An 18,939-nucleotide genomic window follows, 5' to 3' on the forward strand; every position below is an offset into this window, starting at 1 on the left:
CCATATCAGCACAGTAAAATACTTTACACTATTTTCACAGCTACAAGCAAACAATTAAAAAGGAGGAAAGCTGACAATGGGACCCACTTTTTTACACTTTCCATCCTTTTACATGCTAAAAACATACAACCAAACAGCCCCTATGTGGCACAATCCTCACCATCCTCATAAAATAGGAGAGAGAGTATGAGTTGGTGGGGATTTGTGCCTACTTTATGAGGATGGTGGGGATTGTGCCACATAGGCGACAAGGAGGGAAATCTCCTCCTATGACAAGGATACCCATTAAAAACTTTATATATATATATATATATATATAATATATATATATATATATATATATATATATATATATATATATATATATATATATATATATATATATATATATATATATATATATATATATATATGTGTGTTGTTTGTGTGTGTGTGTGTTGGTGTGTGTGTGTGTGTGTGTATGAGAAATATGGGTATGTTTGTACTAAGCAAAATTTTTGTGCTTGTAGTGAGGTGGTACAATCCCTTCACTCATTCAAATGTGAGCCCACAATCCACATGATTGAGGAGTACAATTGGGATATGTAACCATTTGAATGAGTGAGGATTATGCTACCTGCACTACTAAAACAAACTTTTATGCTTGGTACCAAGCATACATATTTCTCTCTCTCTCTCTCTTATATTATATTATATATATATCTATATACTATATATAATATATATATATATATATATATATATATATATATATATAATATATATATATATAGAGAGAGAGAGAGAGAGAGATCTCTACATATGTGGTGTGTGTGTGTGTGATATATATATATACACACACACACACACACACACACACACACACACATATGTAGATCTCTCTCTCTCTCTCTCTCTAATATATATATATATATATTATATATAAAATATATATATACACACACACACACACACACACACACACACACACATATGTAGAGATCTCTCTCTCTCTCTCTCTCTCTACTATATATATATATATATATATATATATATATATATATATATATATATTATAATAATATATATTATATATATTAATATATATATTGGGAGAAGAAAAGGAATTTGAAAATTCAAGATTGAAGCAGTCAAAAAGTCTATATAGCGTTTCACGATATAATGGCTTGTTTACGAACAAAGAGCCCAAGTCCAGAAAGCGCACGCTACTGTTCGCGGAGAAAATCGTCTTGTTGATGTCATTGTTTCCTAAGCAACAGTTTATCAGTTACAAAAGATCCGGTCTTTTATAAGATCGGTTACAACAAAATCAAACAAAGAAAAAAGATTACAACTTTCCTTCTTTCGAAACAAATCGCAAGATCCTGTTTGCGGTCTCTTGCTTGTGTGAGTTCTTTGCCTCGCCGGGTTAATCCGTGGACCACCGCGCGATCTTGATCCGGTCGGATCTACACGGTATGACGGGTGTTATTTCAAGAGAAATAACAACTGTGGGATTATTTTACCAAGGAAATAATAGCCCTAAGTAATCGAAATCGACCAAGCGAAATCGCATACTCTTCTCGGATCAAAACCAAGTTTGATCCGGAGGATGACCGTGTAGATCTCAGATCTGATCTCTCTCCGAACTCCTGCTTTATTTGGCGTGGATGATCGCCAAGAACTAGATCTAAAAAGTCGCAGTCTTCAAAGCTCCAAAGCTCCCAACCTTTTTAGTCTGAGCCTTTAATCCAGCAGAGTTTCCCCTCAGAAGTTCCACCAAAAGTCCAACCTCTAAAATAATGAGCTCCAAGTGTATTTATAGGCATTTCAATCAGAATCTGGGCTCAGATCTGGCCCAGATTTGGTGGCTCGGCAGGTGGCTCGGCCACCTAGGTGGCTCGGCTACCGCCACCTTGGTGGCTTGGCTTTGACCGAGGCCACAAGTGTGGTCGTTTTGGCCGAGCCACCTCTGGTGGCTCGGTTTTGGCCGAGCCACCTAGAGGTGGCTCGGTTTCGACCGAGCCCTCCAGGTGTTTGGTTTTGCGCCGGTTTTTCGGTTTCGCGGTTTATCCGAACTTCATTGTTGATCTGGACAATGAACTTCATTGGTTTTGCGCCGGTTTTCCGGTTTTGCGGTTTATCCGATCACAATCAGCAAGAATATAATAGACAAACTCAGAATAAAAATACATATCACAAATGGGATAACATCCGAGACATAAAATACGGGTCAAACATGCCCTTATACAAATCTGAACAATGAACTGAAGAAATATGAAATACATTGATCAGACAGGAAGAAATGCTACAAAAGTAAACTAGGATCATCGAACAACTAGAGGGAATAACTACGCTTCGGCTTCTTCAGCTCGGTCTTCTAAGTACTCTGCTGAGAATCCTCTGGCTCCTAGCGATCTCCCAGCTAAACCTATTCTTCCTCTAAGTCTGACGTACACCAGAGAAAACAGGTGTACGTCAGGTGCATGACGCACGGCAAGATCCCACAGAGAGAATAGGAACGATCGAACGACCAAAGCAAAAACAGTGATAATAACAATAATAACATGCAAATGAATTACTAATAATCTAAATACAATCTATCACTGGAATAAAGTCATCAGAAGAACCTAAGAAAACCATCCAAGTGTCAAGATCACACAGCTAGCCAACAAGGTAATCATCCAAGTATCCAAATCACACAACTAGATGGAATTAATACTTAAATACCTATAACTTGAGACGTAGTACGTCGAGCGAAATAATCCAAACAAGGAAACCCTCATGTATATACCTTATGTCTCAAATTATAGATAATTAATTATTAATCCCGATCTAAGTATGGAAGGGAGTACAACTGGTCTACATCTCACAAGAATCCATAAAGCCTAGCCAAGGTGACGACACTGATTCACCTTGACTCAACAAACCAACCACAGTGGCGACACCGATCCACTGGTAACAAGTCATGTAACTAGCCATCCTATAACAGGTCACTGGTTCACATCTCACACAGAGTCAACGCTCATATCATCGGATAACTGACTGTTCGCATATCCCCCACGTGCATCCAATCAAATAATTTCATAAACCAAAGTAGCGACACCGATCTACTTTGACCCAACCAATCAGCCCCCAGTGGTGACACCGATCCACTGTGACTCACAAACCAACCCCAGTGCGAAACGGTTCACTGGTTCTAGTCTGGAAGATGACACCGATCCACTGTGACTCACAAACCAACCCCAGTGCGAAACGGTTCACTGGTTCTAGTCTGGAAGATACATCAACAGTCTTATCCGATCACATGAACATTAACTTCCCCATCCCAACTCTTTTCGCTTTTCTAAGTCAACACAATACAAGTCTCTAGGTCACGTAAGGCTACTACGGTCATGACCACTGACAGTTCTCAATCACAACCAAAAATAACGAATACGAATGATCATGTACGATAATATCAAGGCATATCACATAATTAAGAATCAGAAATCATAAAATTGTTCTAAAATAATCTTATGAAATAATAATTTATTTACTTCAAAATAAATTCTTTTCTCATTATAATAATTCTAAAAATATTCTTTTAAATAATAAAATTCATAAATTCAAAAATAATCTTTTTATAGGATAAATTCTCATTAATTCAAAATAATTTATTTTCCCAAAATAATTTCTTTTTAAAAATATTTATCATTCTAAAATGATTTCTTCCACAAGATAATTTCTAAAAATTATTATAATTATTCTAAAATGATTCTTTTCCCTAAGATAATTCCTTTTAAATTATTATAATTTTCCTAAAATGATTTCGTTCTCAAATAAATTCTTTTTAATTAATATAATTATCCAAAAATAATTCCACTGCCGAAATAAATTTTTTTTAATTTATCATAATTATTCTAAAAATACTATTTATCATATTATGATGATTTATCTAATATTATTCATCAAGCAATCACACGCAGATAATTATTAACATATCTAAAATATGCAGAAATTCATAACTTCATCAACAAGCCCACGCAGATAATAGCAATTCATAATCTAATCTATGTAACTAATTAACGACAGATATAAATAGGAAATGACGAGTCAAGAGGAGCGGGATCTTGCATGTACTTAACTAACCGTATATCAAAAATAATAAAGGCGAGACAAAGGATGTGAGATCTTGCCTGCGAGACCGTGGGGTCTGACGACGAGGCGACGGCGCCGATGCGGACGCGGTACGACGGATCTCAAGCGACGTCTGTGGTGGTCTGGACCGCGTCAGCATATCGTCGAACAGGTGGTGTGCGACGAAGGAAGGCGTTGGTGGTTGCGGTTGGTAGTCGTTGGCAGCAAACTTGGGCGTCGGAGCTGTAGGCGTATAAAATTGCTTATAGGTCCCTTAGCACAGCTCGGCACGAACCGACGAACCAATGAGGCGACGAGGTTAACGAATCGCACGCAAGCAACAGAATACATCCATTCACATGTGGAATCAAGCCAAGGGTTCGAAGAGTCAACGAGTCATCCAACCAAGGGCAGACTCGGACGAATCACGATCGAATCAAGATCAGTTTCGGACTCGAACTCAGAAGTGGATTTACTGCCAAATTAGGAATCAGATTTACTGCCAAATCAGATCAACAAATCAGAATCTAAGTCAACCGAATCACGGACAGAACCGAAAAATGGATACAACGCAAAACGACGAAACCCAATGCCTAAGGGGGCTCGGCAAAGCCGAGCCACCATGGGTGGGCTCGGCCCAGGCCGGACACCTATAGGTGGCCGCCCAGTTCTGTGCCGGGCACAGTGAAAGAGGGCTAAAATAGGGACTTGGTTCATTTGTTCATAGGTTGGATTTTTTGGAGGCGAACCCTGCTGGATTCAAGACTCAGATCTAAAAAAAAGATGAAGCTTTGGACTTCGAGGACTTTGCTCTTCCAGATCCGCCTGCTCGGCGATCGTCAACGCCCAAATAAAGAGAGTTCGAGAGGACCGTGATCTGCAGATCTACGCAGGCGTATCCCGCCGCATCAAAGCTTTGGGTCTTCGCATCCGAGAATTAAAGGGCTACTATTTCCTGCGCGACAATTTAATACCCGTCATACTGCGTAGATGCGATCGGATCTAGATCTTCGCGGTGTGGTCACGATAAACCCCGGGCGCCAGGCAAACAACCCACGCAAAGTGAGCGACCGCAAAACATGGCGAGCTCGGTTGATTTGTTCGCAAAAACAAGCGATAAAAAGTTGTAAGTCTTTCTTTTATTTTCTTTGATTTTCATTGTAACCGGTTCTTATAAAAAGAACCGGATCTTTGTAACTCAAAAGCTGGTTATTTAGATGACAATGTGAATCAACAATGAAGAAAGACACGCATTGTTCCCTGCGAACAAGTCTAGGCGAGACATAGTGGATGCCGCCGATCTCGCTGCGAGTCGAGCGTCGCAGCGCCGGTCTCGATCCGGTCGTGGTGAGGAGGTCGAGATACGAGTTCGACAGCAGAAGTTCGAGGCAGTACTTGCTCGTCTCTCGTCGCGGATCAACCTCCCCCCGCAAGTTCAAGAAAGCTCTCCTCCAGGAGAAAAACTCTGTTGGTATGAAGACGTGCGGAAAACGACCAACTAAAGATCTCGCCCCGCTGGATTAGCCAAAGTCGCATCGGGTGAGATTCCTCCAATTCCCAACCAGGTCGGATCTGCTCTGGCCCACCCTTCTGCTGCCAGGGGGCGTGCGTGCACTCTCTACGAAGAACGGCCCGCCAAAGGCAAACCGTTCAACGGCCTGCGAACAATTCTGCAAAGTCCATGAGTCTGTTGCGGGATCCGCTACAACGCGGATCTGAAGAACAAGAGAGGCAAAAAGCCCCAACAATCAATGAATGGTGGTTCCTCCAAGCCGCCAACAATGGAATGGGTCTGTGTCAAACGGAACCGATCAACGCTGGAGGAGCGCACTCGCAAGCGCCGCGCACTATCAGTGCAGGCACGGGTGTTTTCGTCGAAAGTTGCCTTCACCATTGATTTCATTAAACTTCAAATGTTACAAATGAATTCAAACAACAAAGAAATAAAAATTACAACTTTCTTGAAAAATAAACACAAGATCCGTTCGTCATCTCTTGCTTGCGTGGGTCTTTAGCCAGTGACGGGGACGTCGATATCCGTGGACTACCTGGCAATCAGATCTGATCCAGAGCTTCGTCGATCCGCGAGGAGATCTAGAAACTTGAAGCGCCTATCTCGATAAAAGCGAGATATTTGCTCTTCTTAGTATTACCACAACGGGATAATACTAAGGATCGGGTACGGGTGATGTAGATCTGACGAAGAAACTCTCTTGCGTTGAAGTGCTCGATCACTCTTCACTCCGGCAGGGCTTCGCCAATTCTCCAAAACTCCAGCCCTGAAAAAATAAGGCCTAAGGCTTGTATTTATAGGCATCAGGGGTTGCGGAGCGGTTAAAACCACTTAAAGGGGTCAAATCCGTGCTGAGACACCCTAGGGGTGTCTCGGCTTGGCCGAGACATTGGGGTGTCTGGGATTGGCCGAGACACCCTTGGGGTGTCTTGACTTGGCCGAGACACCGTAGGTGCCTCAGTTCAGCTTTGAGACGTTTTCAATGCCCGTTTGACTGTTTTCGCTGTAACTTCTTTGTCTGAACTCGGATCTGAGTGATTCCAAATGCGTTGGAAAGCTGACAAGGAGTTCTATCAGCTCCAATGACTAGATTATCTGTAGAATGAATGAGACACGAAGGGCATTGTTCCCTTTGTAAACATTCCGGGGCTCCCGATTAGCCCGCACCTTTGTTATTCCGGAATTCTGTCAGCTCACGTAGTTCGTCGATTCACTTCAAGCGTTCACCGACGTTAATCGAACTCCTGTGAACCGGATAGTGATGTTCATCGTCATTCCTTAACACTGAGCTATTCGTAGAGACCTATAGGCAATTTTTGATGCCTACAGATACCCCCTCCAAAGCGTTCCGGACTTGTTTCTTTTATAGAAGAGGCTGGAATACTTTGGATGTGATTGGTCTAGCCTTCAGTCGGCGTAAAGGACCTGTAGTTAGCTTCAACTCTTGGCTTCTTCGATTTTTAGTCTATCCAGTGTTTTGATGAATAGTCAAAATCCTTCCGGCGCTGCGTTTATCGCTTGGCCGTCGTCGAAGTCTCGAGTCTATAGCTGATGAATCGAGTTTGGCTCGTGTTATTGAGTTGACTTTGAACTACCGCTGTCACATTGTGTTGACTTAGGGTTTCAGATCACCGTCTGTTGACTTTTTATCGCAACGCGTTTGTAGGCATCGAAAATTGCCTATAGGTCTCCATGAACGGTTCAGTGTTAAAGAGCGACGATGAACATCACTATCTGATCCACAGGAGTTCGATTGACGTCGATGAACGATTAAAGTGAATCGACGAACTACGTGAGCTGATAGGATTTCGGAACAACGAAGACCCGGGCCAATCGGGAACCCGGCGATGTTCACAAAAAGGACAATGCCCTTCATATCTCAATCACTCTACAGATAGTCCAACCACCGGAGCAGATCTAACTCTTCGTCAAGCTTCCAACGCACTTGGAATCACTCAAATCCGAGTTCGGACGAAGAACTTACGGGGAAAACAATCGAATGCACCTACGGACGTCTCAGGAATTCCAAAACACCCCCAGGGGTGTCTCAGATTTTTTGAGACACCCCAGGGGTGTCTAGGCTTTTCCTAGACACCCCAGGGGTGTCTAGGCACCCTAGGTGCTCCCATTGCCTATAAATAGCCCCCTAAGGCCTCATTTTTGAAGATCTGGATTTTTGGAGAAGTTGGCGAAGCCCTGCTGCAGTGAAGAGTGGTCGAGCACTTCAACAGAGGAGAGGTCTTCATCAGATTCTTCATCACCCGTGCCCGTTCCTTAGTATTACCCTTCGCCGGTAATCCTAAGAAGAGGAGATATCTCGTTTTAGCCGAGATAGACGCTTCGGGCTTCTAGATCTCTCGCGGATCGACGAAGCTCTGTTCGGTTTTTCAGGAACAGATCTGAGTGCCAGGTAGTCCATGGATATCAACGTCCCCGTCACAGGCCAAAGACCCACGCAAGCAAGAGACGATAAACGGATCTTGCGTTTATTTTCAAGAAAGTTGTAATTTTTATTTCTTTGTTATTTGAATTCAATTGTAACGACTAAAGTTTTAATGAAATCAATGATGAAGGCAACTTTCGACGAAAACAAACTGGCGACCACAGTGGGAGCCAACAGCCTCGCTGCCGAGGCTGTCGTGACGCCCCTCCTCCCCCAGATCCGCCTCTCCGAACAGGCGTAGGAAGGCATCCTCTTTCAGAAATGTTCGCGGGACCTTCGGCTCGAAGATTCAAGAGCCCATTGCCGCCGCTGCACTCGCACCACGTGACGTCCCCGCGTCGTCCAACGTGGTCGAGACCGCAGATCTGGACTTGTCCTCCGCCAAGGAGATGCCTACTGAAGGTGCTCCAGCTGTGTCAATGAGGACGCGCCAAAGATGGCGCCAACGCCTTGCTCGTCAGCTGGCCAAGGCTTTGGAGCCGATGGACGGGATCCGCTACAATGAAGATCTCAAGTCCAGACAGCGCCTAGAGCAACAACGGCACATAACCAACTCCTCCTCCAAGGCAGAAACGAACAAATGGGTTCGTGTCACGAGGACTCGCTCAACCCTCGAAGAGCGAATCAAGAAGCGCCACGCATTACTTGCGCATGCCCGAGCTCTCCTGCAGAAAGCGGAGGAGATGCAGAAAGAAGAGGCGGTCAAGAATCCGTCAAAACATAAGCAGGTGTGGGTGTTAAAGGCAAAGCCGGCGCCTAAGACAAGAGTGGACGGAGTTGCTGTCCAACCTTCATCAAATCCAGATCCCGTTCCCCTTACACCCGCACCTCCGGCGGAGTCAGGTAAGAACACGGATCCTTCAAGATCCAGGGTTCCTTTGAAAGGTCGCCTCGGTCCCTTACCAGAGAACCGAGGTAAAGCACCTGTCAAGGAGCGATTGGGTCCGCTGAAAGATCCCCAAATGATAAACCCGACTGGGGGTCGTGCTAATCCCCCCAAGATAGATAACAAAGGGAAAACCCCTATTGCCGACCGCATTGGGTTGCGGATCGAAGTTCAAGAGCCCGTTAAGTTTTTACGCTCGCAAAAGCGTAGACTTGAACGAGCGACTTTTGAAAACGCTAATAAAGCGTCATATCCCCAGAGGGAAACACATTCGTCTGATGATGATTGTGTTATACTTGGGAAGTCGTGCCAACACTCTATGGGTTGCTCCAGTTATCAAACTGATGAGTTGTACTATAGAGCTGGGGGTGCGAGTAAGTCTTGGAAGCGAGATACTCGAGACACGGAACCTCAATGTCCGTGTGCCAACATCATCAGGGCGGTGTTATCAGAATGTTGTTGTTCTAAAGCCCCAAGGAGAGTTTCGGTGTTCGAGAGAATTTCCACTGGGACGTCTGAGACCAAGCCTAGGCGTTTCCGACGAAGAAGAAGGATAGTCGAAGACGGAGAATTTCCAAAGGTCACCACTAATATGACCAGTAAAAGGGCATCGACAGGGGATAATCCCGAGTCAATTCCGCTAGTACCTCGGTGTATAACCCGTCTGTAGTCTGGAGCCGTCATACGAGGAACTTATAGCAGGGTTCGGACGAGATTGCCGTCAGAAGACGAAGGATCAGATGCCTGCTCTGCGATTGCATCGGACAACACGGTATCCAGCGAGGGACAACCCCGCGAGGTGCTCATGATCAGCGCCGAGCAAGTAACCAAAATGCTTGAAGATGCCCTGGCTAGGCAGAAGGAAAGTTTCAAGTTCGAGATGGAGATGGCCATGCAGCAAATGAGAGAGATGCATGATCAGCAGATCGCGGCTCTGACCACTCACCAAGGAGAGCCCACTCGACACAATCATCAGAATCAGGATGAGAATGAACGGGAAGGGAATAATGTCAACATAACTATTCCCCCTGTCAACAACGACAATGGAGGTGGTCCTGTAGATGATAATGCAAAAGAAGACCACGTTACCTCTCCCCAAAGCCACTCGAAGATGGGAACGAGTGAGGACAAAAAGATGAAGGACTTGGAGAGCAAAATCAATGCGTTGATGAATGCTCAAGAAGTGAAAAGGTCCGGCATACCATGTCCATACCCAAGGGAGTGGGAATCAATTCCATATCCGGTAAAGTTCAACCTGATCAACTTCACACCGTTCGACGGAAAGGGTTCCCCTACCCAACACCTAATATACTTCAAGTCCCACTTGGGCACGATCTCTGGCAATGAACCCTTAATGGTGCGGTCATTCGTTGGCACTCTTCGCGGAGTGGCCTTCGATTGGTATCGTCGCCTCAAGCCAGGGAGTGTCAGCAGTTGGGACGACATGGAGGATATGTTTAGTCCCACTTGGGCACGATCTCTGGCAATGAACCCTTAATGGTGCGGTCATTCGTTGGCACTCTTCGCGGAGTGGCCTTCGATTGGTATCGTCGCCTCAAGCCAGGGAGTGTCAGCAGTTGGGACGACATGGAGGATATGTTTCTGGCGAATTTCTTCGACGACGACACTGAGGTCTCAATCGGCACTCTGTTTGATGAGAAGCAGAAAAATGGTGAGACAGTCGAAAACTTCGTGAAGAGGTTCCGAAATAAAGCAATGAATTGCAGGGATCCGGTCAGCGAAGATTTCATCCTCGAGACCTGTCATAACAATCTTTCATTGGACATCCTGGAAGCCATGGGAATGGCACCGCCAAAGACCTGGAAGGACTTGAAGGTGCGAGGAGAACGAGCTGAACGATCCTCAACAATCAAGGTCGCAACAGCAATCCCGAAGGCAGCAAAAGACTTCGGAACCAAAACTCCAAAGAGAGTATTCCTTCAAGGACGAAGACATTCCAGCCATCTTCGAATCCCTCCTTGGAAGCAACAGGATCAAGCTACCACCTATCACAAATCAGGAGGAAGATGACAATACTACAGACCCAAAGTACTGTGCATACCACAGGAGGGTCGTTCATCCCACCAAGGATTGCTTTGCTCTCAAGAATAGCATTCAAACCTTGGTTGAAGCCGGCGTCATATCGCTCAGATAAGCCAAATAAGAACGGCAAAACTCCAAAGAGTATACGAGTATAAACTGTTTCTCAATCCTCCGACCGGTATAAGAGGTTAAACTACTCCCTGATACTCCAATAGGTATATGAGTCTAAACTGTTTCCCACTTTTGACGGGAAGTTCCTGGAGAATATTAAGCTAATATTCTTAAGGATAACCCGGTTAGGTAACTGATAATAATGTCCGAACCAGTTCCGCAGAGGAAACTGGGGGTGGACGATTTATGTAACGGGAAGTTCCCAAAACCACAGCAATGTAATGAATAAGAACTCCCATTCAAATTCTCACCGTGTCTGTGCACTCAACACCCTCTCTGTTAGAGTCTCGACATAAAATTCCCAATTGGTCAAACCTTCCTACAGTTAGGACCACAACCAAAACCTCCTCTCGATTCCTCCAATGAACGAGAGGTCCACTTTCAAATCGAGCGATCAAACCTTCCTACAGTTAGGATCGTCTCAAATCTCCCAATTGGTCAAACCTTCTTACAGTTAGGACCACAGTCAAAATCCCCTCTCGATTCCCCCAATGAACGAGAGGTCCACAAATTGAGCGATCAAACCTTCCTACAGTTAGGATTGTCTCAAAACACCCACTTGGTCAAACCTTCTTACAGTTAGGACCACAGTCAAAATCCCCTCTCGATTCCTCCAATGAACGAGAGGTCCACTTTCAAATCGAGTGATCAAACCTTCCTACAGTTAGGGTCATCTCAAACTCCTGCTTGGTCAAACCTTCCTACAGTTAGGACCAAAACCGCAATTCACTCTCGATAAACGAGAAATTCATCTTTAGTTCGGTAATCAAACCTTCCGACAGTTAGGGTTATCCGAATCTTTTCGATTCTCGGAGTGGAGATCCCACTCTCAGTTTCACCTTTCCGGATTCTGGAGGTGGAGATCCCACCTCGAGTCTCCTTTCCAATTGAAGAGAGAATATAAAATTCTTCTTCTTCATTTTCGGGAGATAGAATATAAAATTCTTCCTCTCCCATTTCGGGTTCGTCTTTGCCCCAAGAGAAGACACCACCTTTTTCAAATCCCAAAATTTGTGCCTCACAGGTACTAGGAAGTTTATCCCGAATCCTAAGCAGGGATAAGTCTGCGCCTAACACGCGCTGCCGGTTTAGTCTTTTTCCGCACAAAAAGACACCAGAGTTCGATTCTGGGGTATTCTATCCTGAAACCTAAGCAAGGATAAGTCTGCGCCTAACCCGCGCTGCCGGTTAGTTCTTAACCGTTGAAAAGAACATCCGTCCACATATTCAACATTGTGGCAGGTTGTTATTAATAACACCAAAATCCATGCCTTACACGCATGGGGAATTTCATCCTGAATCCTAAGAAAGGATATGCCGACGCCTAACACGCGTCGCCGGTTTAGTCTTTCCCCGTAGAAAAAGACACCAGAGTTCGATTCTGGGGTATCTCATCCCGAAGCCTAAGTAGGGATAAGTCAACGTCTAATACACGTTGCCGGGTAGCCTATTCCCGTAACAATGGCGAAGCCTATGTATTCAACATCATAGCACAAAGTCTCAGAGAATTCACTCTCTTAGCACAACGTTACATGCGGAACGGATTTAGACAATCCGCATGCTAGCCCGACTCAAACGGTAGTCGGTAAAGGCTAATCAAATCCGTTAAAGGCTTGGGGTTAGCCAAAAATCCTAAAGTCAACGCCTAACACGCGTCGCCGGGTAGTCTATTCCCGTGAGAAAGACGAAGTCTACGTATTCAATATCGTAGCACTAAAAGGGTTAACTCTTTTAGCTTAACGTCACATGCGGAACGGACTTGAACAATCCGCATGCTAGCCCGACTCAAACGGTAGTCGGTAAAGGCGCATCAAACCCGTTGATGGCTGAGGATTTGCCAAAAATCCTATAAATACGAAAGTCACTGACGCATCAGCTCCATTAGTTGGTCTTGTGACTTGAGCATCCAACGACGTTCGAAACCCTAAGGTCAACGCCGGACAACGCGTAACCCTAGGTCAACGCCAGTCAACGCGTTGCAATCAAACAGTCAACGTACGACGTCCAAAACCCTAAGGTCAACGCCGGACAACGCGTGACCCTAGGTCAACGCCTATCAATGCATTGCAATGAAAGAACTAACACTCCGAAGAGTATATGAGTATAAACTGCTCCTCAATCCTCCAACAGTGCATGAGGTTAAACTGCTTCTTAAATACTCCAATAAGGTATATGAGTATAAACTGTTCCCTAATTTTTGAGAAGTTCCTGGAGAATGTTTTCTATAAATATTCTTAAGGATAACTCAACAATACGACGCCGGACAACGCGTTGCAGATAAAGACTCGACGCCAACAATCGATGGTCAGCTAAATCAGGAACCGACTTCAAAGTTCAAAATTCCGACAACGGTCAGACAATAAATGCAGCACCGAAACTCTTTCAGACATTCGACAAAGCACCGAATAGCCTGGAGAATTGAAGGAATCAAGAACGGAAGTCATTCCAAGGTCCCATTACACCGACTGAAGGTTGGGACAAGCATATCCAAAGTATTCCAGACTCTTCTATAAAAGAACGAGACTGAAATACTTTGGAGGGGGTATCTGTAGGCATATAAAATTGCTTATAGGTCCCTTAGCTCAGCTCGGCACAAACCGACAAACCAACGAGGCAACGAGATTGACTAATCGCACGCAAGCAACGGAATACGTCCATTCGCGTGCGGGATCAAGCCAAGTGTTCGAAGAGTCAACGAGTCATCCAACCAAGGGCATACTCGGACGAATCACGATCGAATCAAGATCGGTTTCGGACTCGAACTCAGAAGTGGATTTACTGCCAAATCAGGAATCCGACTCTCTTCGTCAAGCTTCCAACGCACTTGGAATCACTCAAATCCGAGTTCGGACGAAGAACTTACGGGGAAAACAATCGAATGCACCTACGGACGTCTCAGGAATTCCAAAACACCCCCAGGGGTGTCTCAGAAATTCTGAGACACCCCAGGGGTGTCTCGGAATTTCCGAGATACCCTAGGGGTGTCTCTCGGAAATTCCGAGACACCCTAGGGGTGTCTCGGATTTCTTGAGACACCCTAGGGTGTCTAGGCACCCTAGGTGCTCCCCATGGCCTATAAATAGCCACCCCTTACCTCATTTTTCAAGATCTTGGATTTTTGGAGAAGTTGGCGAAGCCCTGCTACAGTGAAGAGTGGTCGAGCACTTCAACAGAGGAGAGGTCTTCATCAGATTCTTCATCACCCGTGCCCGTTCCTTAGTATTACCCTTCGCCGGTAATCCTAAGAAGAGCAGATATCTCGTTTTAGCCGAGATAGACGCTTCAGGCTTCTAGATCTCTCGCGGATCGACGAAGCTCTGTCCGATTTTCCGGAACAGATCTGAGTGCCAGGTAGTCCACGGATATCGACGTCCCCGTCACAGGCCAAAGACCCACGCAAGCAAGAGACGATAAACGGATCTTGCGTTTATTTTCAAGAAAGTTGTAATTTTTATTTCTTTGTTATTTGAATTCATTTGTAACGACTAAAGTTTTAATGAAATCAATGATGAAGGCAACTTTTGATGAAAACAGCGTTGACTGGCGTTGACCTAGGGTTACGCGTTGACCGACGTTGACCTTAGGGTTTCGAGTGTCGAACTTTGACTCTTTGGTCGCAACGCGTTGACTGGCGTTGACCTAGGGTTATGTGTTGACCGGCGTTAACCCTAGGGTTTCGAACGTCGAATGTTGACTTTGTGTCGCAACGCGTTGACTGGCGTTGACCTAGGGTTACACGTTGACCGGCGTTGACCCTAGGGTTTCGAACGTCGAATGTTGACTTTTTGTCGCAACGCGTTGACTGGCGTTGACCTAGGGTTACGCGTTGACCAGCGTTGTCCCTAGGGTTTCGAATGTCGAACGTTGACTTTTTTGTCACAACACGTTGACTGGCGTTGACCTAGGGTTACGCGTTGACCGGTGTTGACCCTAGGGTTTAAATTGTCATACGTTGACACAGTTTATACTCGTACGTTTACTGGAGTATACACAATTTAAGCTCTTAAGGTATTGGAGCACAGTGGTCCCAAGTGTCGGGGTTGCAGGACCAACTGTTAAAGCTGATTCATCTGTATTTGTGGATCTTATTTTAATGTTGTTGGATAATCGAGCCACGAGACCAACTAGCAGAGCTGATCCACATGTGACGTTGTGCTAAAGGAATGAACTCCCTTAGACTTGATGCTACGACTTCGAATACGTAGACTTTGCCATTGTTATGGGAATAGACTACCCGGCAACGCGTGTTAGGCGCTGACTTATCCTTACTTAGGATTCAGGATAAAAATCCCCAGACTCGGATTCTGGTGTCTTCTTCAAACGGTAAAAGACTAAACTGGCAAGGCGTGCTAGGCATTGACTTATCCCTGCTTAGGCTTCGGGATAAAATTTCCCGTGCGTGTGAGGCACGGATTATGATGTTATTAATAACAACCTGCCACAATGTTGAATATGCGGTCTTTTGTCCTTTTTATGATAAAAGATTGATCGGCAACACGTGTTAGGCGTTGACTTATCCCTACTTAGGATTCGGGATAAAATTCCCCGTGCATCCGGCAACGCGTATTAGGCGTTGACTCATCCCTACTTAGGATTCGGGATGAAAGTCCCCAGAATTGTACTCTGGTGTCTTTTTTAATCGGGGAATATGGCATCCGGCAACGCGTATTAGGCGTTGACTCATCCCTACTTAGGATTCGGGATGAAAGTCCCCAGAATTGTACTCTGGTGTCTTTTTCAATCGGTGAAAGACTAAACCGGCAACGCGTGTTAGGCGTAGGCTTATCTCTATTTAGGAGTTGAGATAAAATTCCCCGTGCACAAAGTGCACGGATTGGAAGTTGGGAATTGTGTCTTTTCTCAGGATAAAGACGGACTGGAAAATGGAAGAGGAAGAATTTTATATTCTATCTCCCGAGCAACGCGTATTAGGCGTAGGTTTATCTCTATTTAGGAGTTGAGATAAAATTCCCCGTGCACAAAGTGCACGGATTGGAAGTTGGGAATTGTGTCTTTTCTCAGGGTAAAGACGGACTGGAAAATGGAAGAGGAAGAATTTTATATTCTATCTCCCGGCACTGAAGAGGAAGAATTTTATATTCTATCTCCAGTTAGAAAGGAAACTCAAGGTGGGATCTCCACCCCCAGAATCCGAAATGATGAAACTAAGAGTGGGATCTCCACTCCGAGAATCGGAAAGATTCAAACGACCCTAACTTTTATAGGATTGGTCATTCGATCCAAAAAGAGTCCCTCATTTATTGAGGAGAAAGCCCAATTTCGACCCTAACTTTTATAGGTTTGGTGGAAAAAGGAAAAGATGGAAGTCTTTCGTTTATCGAAAAGGATAACTCAATCTTAGTCCTAACTATCTGCAGGTTTGACTAAGTAAAGTTGGAGACAATCCTAACTTTTATAGGTTTGATTGCTCAATTGAAAGTGGACCTCTCGTTCATGAAAGGAATCGAGAGGAGAATCTGGTTGTGGCCCTAACTTTTATAGGTTTGACCAAGGAAGCAGTGAAAGTGGGAGGTTTGAGATGATCTTACCTTTTACAGGCTTGATCGTTCAATTTGAAAGTGGACCTCTCGTTCATGGAAGGAATCGAGAGGGGACTTTGGTTGTGGTCCTAACTATAGGAAGGTTTGACCAGGTAGACAGTGAGAGTGGGAGTACAAATCATAGTGGGGGTTTAGTGTTTATCACCTTGTTCGTAATTATCGGGTTATCCCTAAGAAAATTACATATAGCGTTCTTCTGGGAACTTCCCATTACATGAATCATCCACCCCCAGCTTCTTTCTTGGAACTGGGTCTGACTTTGTACTCCGTTACATGACCGGGTTATCCTTAAGAATATTAACGTAACATTCTCCAGGAACTTCCCATCATCGGTAGGAAACAGTTTAGACTCATATACCTATTGGAGTATCAGGGAGCAGTTTAACCTCATATACCGATTGGAGGATTGAGAAGCAGTTTATACTCGTATACTCTTCGGAGTATTGAGAAGCAGTTTATACTCGTATACTCTTCGGAGTATTGAGAAGCAGTTTATACTCGTATACTCTTCGGAGTATTGCCGTTCTTATTTGGCTTATCCTAGCGTTATGACGCCGGCTTCAACCAAGGTTTGGATGCTATTCTTAAGAGCGAAGCAAGCCTTGGTAGGATGAAGGATCCTCCTGTGGTACGCGCAGTACTTCGGATCCGCAGTATTATCAGCTTCCTCCTGATTCATGATGGGTGGCAGCTTGATCTTGTTGTTTTCAAGAAGGGTCTCGAAGATGGCTGGAACGTCTTCATCCTTGAATGAGTACTCTTTTTGGAGCCTCGGATCCGAACTATTCTGCTGTCTTCGGGACTGCTGTTGCGACGTCTGATTAACGTCAACAACTGTTGTAGGTGTCTTCCCTTCATTATGGGAAACGAGACCCGGATTCAGAGGGTTAGTCATCGGTTGGTTTCTTTCGACCTTCCTCCTTCTGAGGAAGCGTTCGGCCTGTTCTCCGCGCACCTTCAACTCTCTCCAGGTATTGAGCGGCTCTACTCCCATAACATCCAAGATGTTAATGGACAAATTATTATGACAGGTCTACAAGACGAACTCCTCCGTGACGGGATCCTTGCAGTTCATTGCCTGATTGCGAAAGCGTTTGATGAAGGTATCCACCGACTCTCCGTCTTTTTGTTTCTCATCGAAGAGTGTCCTGATCGACACTTCGGCGTCATCATCGAAGAAATAAGCGAGGAACATGCTCTCCAGGTCCTCCCAGCTGTTGATGCTTCCGGGCTTGAGGCGACGGTACCAATCGAAGGCGGGCCCGCGAAGGGTGCCAACAAATGACCGGACCATCAAAGGCTCGTTGCCAGAGATCACTCCCAAGTGGGACTTGAAATAGATCAGATGCTGAGTGGGGGAACCCTTCCCGTCGAATGGCGTGAAGTTGATCAAGTTGAACTTCGCCGGATACGGGATCGATTCCCATTCTCTTGGGTAAGGACATGGAATCCCGGTCTTCTTTACCTCTCGAACAGACATCAGGGCATCAATTTTTCTTTCGAGATCCTTCTTCTTTTCGGCCTCATCTATATCCTGTTTTGGACAATTTTCAAGAGAAATAATGTGGCCACCCCCAGTGTTATCATCATTGGTGGGTCCACCCCCAGCGTCGTTATTTTTAGTGGGGCCACCCCCAGTATTTTTGGGCGGTGCGTCGGCCATGATGATCTCGTCTACTTCCGGATCGCTGTCAGCTGCGGCGTTCTGGGTGCGACGGCTGGATTCAACTCTGACTTGATTGGACAGAACCCGAATTTGTTGATCATGCTCTTCCCTCATTCGCATCATGGCCATTTCCATTTCGAACTTGAAGTTCTCTTTTTGTTTGGCCAAGGCATCCTCAACCATTTTAGTGACCTCTTCTGTGCTAATCATCAACACTTCGCGGGATTGACCTAGGCTGGATACCGTTTTGTCAGAAGCGACTGCAGAGTTAGCATCTGACACTTCGTCATCCGAGGATAATCCTTGATTCATCCTCTGATAGTCCCTTTGTCTAACGGTTCCCGACCGTAACCGAGTTATACGTTGGGATATGTCCGAAAGATGACGAGGATTGAAGTTTCGCGTTGACTTCCCCTTATCAACCATATTAACTGTGACTTCTGGAAGTTCGTCATCTTGCGCAGTTAGACTTTTTCTACAGAAACGCATTGGCTTGGTCCTAGGCATTCTGGGGGAGATCCTTTCAAATACCGAGACCCTCTGTGGAGCGGTCTTGGG

At 45.0% G+C, this 18,939-nt stretch overlaps 1 protein-coding gene across 1 annotated transcript in view; it reads right to left on the minus strand.

The window, feature by feature from the left end:
• The window catches only part of LOC109831287, a 53,958-nt gene that overhangs the window by 2,913 nt on the left and 32,106 nt on the right, over positions 1–18,939 (minus strand). The window lies entirely within an intron of this gene.

Source organism: Asparagus officinalis, chromosome 2 (genome assembly GCF_001876935.1).
Source record: "Asparagus officinalis chromosome 2, Aspof.V1, whole genome shotgun sequence".
Classification (NCBI taxonomy): Eukaryota; Viridiplantae; Streptophyta; class Magnoliopsida; order Asparagales; family Asparagaceae; genus Asparagus; species Asparagus officinalis.